The following is an 8,055-nucleotide window of genomic DNA, read 5'->3' on the forward strand; positions in this document are numbered from 1 at the left end:
TGCGTACAAAAGGGGGGGCGGATCTGGGAAGTTTGAACATCCCATAAAATAGGATGGGACAGGGGTATTTGGAAAGGGGGATACCATGTCTCACCATCGGGCATTCCTCACCCAACCCCCCCGACGACCCCTCACCCAGGTGATCCTCCCGCACATTTCCACCCTCAGGGTCTGGATCCAAAGGCGATGGCTGTGCTCTGGCCACCTGAGTAAGGGATCCCCGGGGTTTAGGCAGTGAAACACCCTCTGGTTTTTCACACCTCATTTAAAGCAGTTTCACAGCCTTTCAAGGTTCTCTTTTAGCGAGAATCCTAGCATGGGGACAATAATAGGAGATAAAAGGAAAAGTAAAGGATCACAAATATTATGGATTTTAGAAGGCTGCAAAGCTATATTGTTTTTACACAAACAATTGGCTGTGGTTTTGTTATCTAGATCGCAGCGGGTTACACAGCATATGCATAATGCAAATGTTGTACTTTGGGAGGTTAAAACTTTGCAAATGAGTGAAATTGAAGTAGTTTATATGATGTGACCGCAGTAAGGTGATTTGTTTTTAAATATTATAATCCGTTTAACATGCATTTCTACGAGTGCTTTGATTATTCCATGTTTTTTTTGGAATTATGATACGCGGATTTGCCGTCAGTGTGGAAGAGTGTATTGATGTGTCATGTTTATCTGATCTGTATCTAGCCTTTTTGGGTGTAAATGTACACTGCATGTATTGGCGATGCGTAGGTGCACATTGGCAGCTGTGTTTGTGCATCATGTAGTGGAAATGTTTTATGCCATTTGCATGTACTAGATGGGTTTGGGGTGTATATTGTATGCCATGTAGATGAAAAGTTTAAACATTTAGTTAGCATTTTTCAAAATGTTTCTGTGTCATATGTAATGTAGTGCCTGATCACCACTATTTTTGCATGACACCGGCGTGTTTCCATCTATTGTAAGGTAGTTCTGTAGAGGTGTGAGCATGATGCATTTGGCTGAGTGGAGTATTGTTTGGTGTAGGTTGTATGCTGTGGATATTTATATGGCTCTATGGTGTGGTGTGGTCATCGCTCGTGGAAAGCTGATGCTCCTGTGTGTAGTTGTTGAGGGGTGTTGTGGTTGGGTGCAGTTGTGTAGCACCAGTGGACATTTTGTTATATTTGTGTAGCTGTGTAGCACCTATGGTAAGGCTTGCCGTAGTGGTGCAGTTGTGTAGAACCTGTGATGAAATATGTAGTATCTGTGCAGTTGTGTAGCACCTGTAGTAGAGGAGCATGTTCTGCACCCGGGATTTGTAGATGCTTGGAAGTAGTCCTAGAAGAACGTTGCTACACCAGTTATGTGTAGGTGTAGTGATTATAATGCCTAGCGTGTGGCCTAGTGAACCGCTGGTTAGGTCGAACTGATTCGGGGGTGAAGTTTGGAGTTTGTGCCCCATGGACGAGTAGGTGTTGTTGTAGAAGTTAATGTCCGGGAGTAAACATTAGGGCACTGTTGTGCAGGAAGTTTTGTTTTAGTGGAGTGGACATTAGTGCACTGTTGTGCAAGTAGATTTGAAGTGGATAATGTAAGGAAGCAGATGTTATTGCACTGTAGTGCAAGTAGCATGTAGATATATTTGTGTGTTTTTTGCTGTCGGTTAGTGTCTCGGGATAGTATGAGGCGTCAGTAACACAGAGGCGGACAACTAATTGATGATTTACCAAAGTATGCCATTTTAATCTTGACAAAACATGCTGCACTTTCCCTACTCTGCTGAGGAATTCCCTGCCTAACCAAAGCTAAGGGAACACACTCTAACACAGGATAAATAGCCCTCACACTAAAGAACAAATACACAAAGGAAATACATGGCAGTTCAACATGACAAGACCAATATACGCAGTTCCTGACTGACCTACTAATATCCTGGGTAATTCCCCTTCCCCAGGATTCAAAGTCAATTCTGCAAATGTTAAACAAAAGAAAGAAAAGTCTTGAATCACTTCTTGATGTTTATTTATTGTTTATACAGCGCTTATACATATTTATTTATTTGGATTTGGAGAGCGCACTACAACCCAGGGGCATCGAGGCACTGTTGCAAGAATATGACTTTGTTACAGGTTGCCAGGTATTGCCCCATGGGATACTTCAGTTGTACCTAGAAGGCAAAGATCTAGGGTACTTCTTTTTGAATTTTGAAAGATTAGCTGTCCAACTAGGATGGTGCATTAACCAATTAGAGGCCAAATCCCAAAATGTTTGTTAACGGGGGGAGTAATTCTCAAATAGGGATGAGTGTAGACAAAAAAAAAATAAAAAAAAGAAAAAGCTAAGTGCCGGGAACCGGCACTGAGAATTACTTACCCCTCACTACGAAAGAACCTACAAAGAGGTAGAAACACTTATGGTCACACTTACAGTTGTCTACCTAACAACATTTATACAAAGGTCAACAGGTAAAAATGGTCGGACGCAGACGCGTACATGAGAACAAAATTTTAATAATGAATATAAAGGTAAAAAGAATAATTTAATACATCTACATAGTAAAAAAGACACAAAAGCACACAAATACTCTTTGTGTCAACATATCAACAACCAAGGCAAGGGGGAAAAAACAAACAAGAAAAAGGAGTCTGAATGGGTAAAATAAATGCACCCTATAGTCCTATATACTAGTTTTAGAAGCGCCTAACTTTAGACGTTTACTGAGATATGAAAAGTCGACATGTTTCGGCCAAGCGTTAGATTGGACATTTTCTCAGATGTCCATACAAGGGTGGACATTGTGGCCATCTTTAGGACAGATCATTTCTTCACATTGGGCCTTGTGGGTAGTGTGATACTGGCATCATAGATCTAAAGAAATACATATATACATATGTGATTACCACAAGTGATTCAAAACACTTCACTGTAGTTTTACATCTCCATGCAGTTTGTCTAAACAACTAGCTGAGAAAATATTCTCATATTGACAGACTGTTTTAAATTTAACAGACCTTTGTTTCACTATGGGAGACAGTTGTAACATCTATTTATTGTCTACACCAAGTGGTTAAAAACAACAATTTTACAAAGACTGACATAAGTAGGTGACAGAACAGTGTGACACATAAAGTGGTTCGACCTCTTACTTGTAATCATAGGATCAGGTGTGAAGAGAACGCATAGGGTCAATGAATGACTCATGGCGATAAAACCTAGAAGACCCTGAGCAGCATAACTGAAGCAAGGTGCATCAAGATGTATTTGTCCAGGGGAGCACAGGAAAGGCACTATAAAAATAAAGATAAAGTAACCATATCATTAGTCTTGTGCATTATTATGGTTGAACTGGATCTGTTGCATAATTGCTGCAACAACCGAATGCTGTATTCAACGCTCAGTGTTGTAGAGAGTTACATGAAAAGAAAAAGGGAAATAGGTTCACTTACATAATCCTTCATTTTAGGAAAAAGAGACTGAGGGGTGTTGTTACGTGGCTCCAGGATCTGCTGTGCCAGTAATAGCAATGGAGGTAAAATAAGCGGTCCCACAAAGTCAAGACGCTGTATTCATGAAGCACTCCCTGGATCAGAGAGAGCATCATGTTAGCGGCACTTCTGTTTAAAGTAGATGGTACAGACTAGTCTGCATATACGTTATTGCAACAGACAATATTATGTCTAGCTCAAAATACTGAGTGTAAAACAGCACAGAACCCACTCGTTGCACGGTTTTAAGGATGCTGATGAAGACACTTAGTGGTGTGGCTGTTCAATCAATAAGACAGCAATTTGACAGCGTATCAAATAAACGGCTCTACAAGCAAGGGAGTGAAACAGTTGTCACATAAAACGCAGTGACCGCAAGGCGACTGCACATCTCACTCAAGACACATGTCTCAGCGTAAACACGAGCATATAATATCCTAACAGTGATTAGAGGGAGCTTACCGGTGAAATCAAAGGGCTGCGCATAGCATCAGCTCAATTGCTCTCCAAATGAAGAAAAAATCAGACGGAATCTACGTTTAGATGCAGCACAACGTGAAATGTGTGTTGAAATCGCGTAGTTGTGAAGCCACAGATTGCCAGCGTTTCAATTAGGCAGCTCTACAAAGTAAAATATACCGCGGTGAGCACCTGGAAGCTATATATATCACACAAAGCACACGTCTCGGCGTGAACGTGAGCCTGTGAGATCCTAACAGTGATTGAGAAAGCTTACCAGTGTTGACAGAGGGCTGCGCACCGTCTCAGCTCGTGTCCCCGATTATACTCCGACTGAAAGAAAGACCAAACGGGAAGTGTGTTTAAATACAGCGCAACGTCAGATGCATATTGGGATCACCTGAACCAACGGGACAACCTAGTTCTTAAAGGGATAGCGCACACGTTGGACGGTGAACGGCCAAATGCAGTGGGAAAAAGATGCAAACATAGACGAAGGTGCACAAAGTGAATAGTTGGTAACGGCACGAATCAATGTATAACATCTGTCAGAGTCAAAGAACAATATTTGGAACTCGAGCGGGCCAAAGAAAGCCCCTAATGAAAACCGCCCTGGGAAAAGGCGTTTTTAATTTTAGGCACGACACTCCCATAAGCAAATGTAAAAAGGGAGTAAGGGCTGATATTACTGTTTAAGACATCAAACTGTTCCACTAAACGAAGGAATTTAAACCCTGCTTGACTGTGTTTGGATTGTAAATCAACCTTTGTTCAGTCGTGCTCAGAGATAATTCTCTATTGCCCCCTCGAGGGGGTGATGAACTTTTTGGATGACGAACCATTGCAGATCGGTATACTTATGGTTAGCAGAGAGATAGTGGGTTACAAGAGGTTTGTTATCAGTTTTGTTTTTCAAACAAGACCTGTGCTCGCATATTCTTAAACGTACCGCTCGGCTGGTTTTGCCTATGTACAATAAGTTACATGGACATTTAATGCCATAGATGAGCCAGTCAGAAGCGCAGTTCGAGAAAGTACATAGGTTCCATGTTTTACCATTGAGCTCGATGGTTTTACAGTTGGTAGTCAGAGAGCAAACTGAGCAGTGGCCACATTTAAAATGTCCAACCACCAGTGGAAGATTCCACAGCGTAGTTTGTGTCATGGGGCTCGGTATGTTGGGATACGTATGGACCAAGATATCCCTGACATTTCTTTGGCGTTTAAATGCGAACCAAGGTTGGGCCGGACGAAAATCATCGGAAGATAGAATATGCCACTGTTTTTTAATGGTTCTCCATAGAGCATTGCTGATAGGACTGAAGGTGCTCACACTCGTAATCCACAAATTCACTATGACATTTGATTCAACAACTATTCCTTTCCTTGACCTTTCCATCTGTAAAACTGAAGAAGGCCTTTTGAAAACTAGGCTGTACCGTAAACCTACAGATAAAAACACTCTGCTCAGATATAACAGTTTTCATCCCCTGAGCCTATGGGAAAACGTACCCATCGGGCAATTTCTGAGGTTGCAAAGAAATTGCTCGGAACTTGGTGATTTTGTGCAGGAAGGAAAAGACTTGAAACAACGTCTTACCACCCGAGGGTACCCCAAGAAGTGCATCAATGGAGCCTTTAAGAGGGCCAAATATGCCAACAGACCCAGATGTCTCCATCCCAGGCCTAAAATTATAGAAGAGAGGATTATGTGTGTGAGCACCTTCAGTCCTATCAGCAATGCTCTACGGAGAACCATTAAAAAACAGTGGCATATTCTATCTTCCGACGATTTTCGTCTGGCCCAACCTCGGTTCGCATTTAAACGCCAAAGAAATGTCAGGGATATCTTGGTCCATACGTATCCCAACATACCAAGCCCCATGACACAAACTACGCTGTGGAAACTTCCACTGGTGGTTGGACATTTTAAATGTGGCCACTGCTCAGTTTGCTCTCTGACTACCAACTGTAAAACCATCGAGCTCAATGGTAAAACATGGAACCTATGTACTTTCTCCAACTGCGCTTCTGACTGGCTCATCTATGGCATTAAATGCACATGTATAGGCAAAACCAGCCGAGCGGTACGTTTAAGAATATGCGAGCACAGGTCTTGTTTGAAAAACAAAACTGATAACAAACCTCTTGTAGCCCACTATCTCTCTGCTAACCATAAGTATACCGATCTGCAATGGTTTGTCATCCAAAAAGTTCCATCACCCCCTTGTTACACCTCGCCCTCGGCTGTGCCACGTTTCCCGGGTTCTGCCTCGTTGCTCTCGTATGAGCAAGAACAATTGGGGAAATCCAGGTAACACCAAAATAAGGGCCAGGAAAGTGATCGCCCTTCATAAAGGGTTACGGCGCCGGCATGCGCCCTTCTTATCGCGCTGGCAGCTGCCATGGCAAATTTCTACACGAACTACAGTATCCAGAAAACCTGTTACGTTGTAGTTCTCGGCGTTGAGAGGGGAGCCTCATTTTCAAACGATACGCCTCTTGTTGTTATTTATTCCACAGCGGCATACAGAACGCTGCTTCCGTTTAAAGTTACAACCGGCATACTTTCCGAAGTGCTCTCCCTGTTTCTTGAATTGTGAAGCCCTTGTTTTTCCCGTGTACCGACCCTGCCTGCACACGGACTCCTTCTTCTGAATCCTCGATTGAACTGTTTTCTGACCACCCGTGTACCAGACCCCTTGCCTGCTTCCGGAACTCTTGGACACTGATTCTGCTGTGCTTCGTGACCGCCTGTGTACCAGACCCCTGCCTGCTTCCTGGACTCTGAGATAGTAACTACTCCGGTAAGAAAGACTCTAATTGGAATCCCATCTCCTGTGGAATTCGACTTCATTCCTAAGTGCATCTTTTGAACGCTTTGCTGTGGTGCACCATTCCGAAACCAGTGCGACCCTCGTTCCGTTCGGGGATAGCTACCTTACTAACCTCCCTATTTTTTATTTTATACTTTCGTTGTTTCCTAGGACTCTTTACGTCAATCCTATTTCCATCAGGGGTAAAGTATAGTTTTTCTTGGTTTTTCCATACTGCAGAATTATACATTAGCCATATACTAAGGCCTCTCTACTTTATAGGTTACTCCGGTTCCTTTGGCTTAAGGGGAGATTAAACCAGGTACTACTAAAGGGGAATAGTCTTGGGAAAAAACCAGTTTCATTATTGGCAGATTGTTTAACTTGTTATCCTTTCCTTTACAGCCTGGGTTTGAGACGGTCTGTTCTCCCCGCTTTTTTGATCGATCGGTCCCCTTGTCTGTACAGTTCAGCAGGTGGTCATATCGGTTTAAAGAGTTCATTCCCTCACAGAGAGGAGGCTTGGGTGGAGGCTCCAACCCTAGCTCCTTCAAGCAACTCCCCAGCAATAGAGGTCCGGCCTGTTTACATACTCTCCATTCCGGTGAGTAACACCCCTCGAGGGGGCAATAGAGAATTATCTCTGAGCACGACTGAACAAAGGTTGATTTACAATCTAAACACAGTCAAGCAGGGTTTAAATTCCTTCGTTGAGTGGAACAGTTTGATGTCTTAAACAGTAATATCAGCCCTTACTCCCTTTTTACATTTGCTTATGGGAGTGTCGTGCCTAAAATTAAAAACGCCTTTTCCCAGGGCGGTTTTCATTAGGGGCTTTCTTTGGCCCGCTCGAGTTCCAAATATTGTTCTTTGACTCTGACAGATGTTATACATTGATTCGTGCCGTTACCAACTATTCACTTTGTGCACCTTTGTCTATGTTTGCATCTTTTTCCCACTGCATTTGGCCGTTCACCGTCCAACGTGTGCGCTATCCCTTTAAGAACTAAGTTGTCCCGTTGGTTCAGGTGATCCCAATATGCATCTGACGTTGCGCTGTATTTAAACGCACTTCCCGTTTGGTCTTTCTTTCAGGTGGAGTATAATCGGGGACACAAGCTGAGACTGTGCGCAGCCCTCTGTCAACACCGGTAAGCTTTCTCAATCACTGTTAGGATCTCACACACTCGCGTTCACGCCGAGACGTGTGCTTTGTGTGATATATATAGCTTCCAGGTGCTCACCGCGGTATATTTTACTTTGTAGAGCTGCCTAATTGAAACGCTGGCAATCTGTGGCTTCACAACGACGTGATTTCAACA

At 43.1% G+C, this 8,055-nt stretch overlaps 1 long non-coding RNA gene across 1 annotated transcript; it reads right to left on the reverse strand.

Annotated features, from left to right (window-relative positions):
- Positions 1-2,087: 2,087 nt before the first annotated feature.
- LOC138489825 (uncharacterized) lies at positions 2,088-4,263 on the reverse strand. The gene is made up of 5 exons (XR_011274927.1): positions 4,195-4,263; positions 3,921-4,079; positions 3,420-3,553; positions 3,120-3,260; positions 2,088-2,841 (listed from the first exon to the last, which is right to left on the reverse strand). It is a non-coding gene; the product is annotated as an uncharacterized lncRNA (long non-coding RNA).
- Between the last annotated feature and the right edge of the window lie 3,792 nt (positions 4,264-8,055).

This window comes from Ambystoma mexicanum, chromosome 9 (genome assembly GCF_040938575.1).
Source record: "Ambystoma mexicanum isolate Mex_15411 chromosome 9, UKY_AmexF1_1, whole genome shotgun sequence".
Lineage (NCBI taxonomy): Eukaryota > Metazoa > Chordata > Amphibia > Caudata > Ambystomatidae > Ambystoma > Ambystoma mexicanum.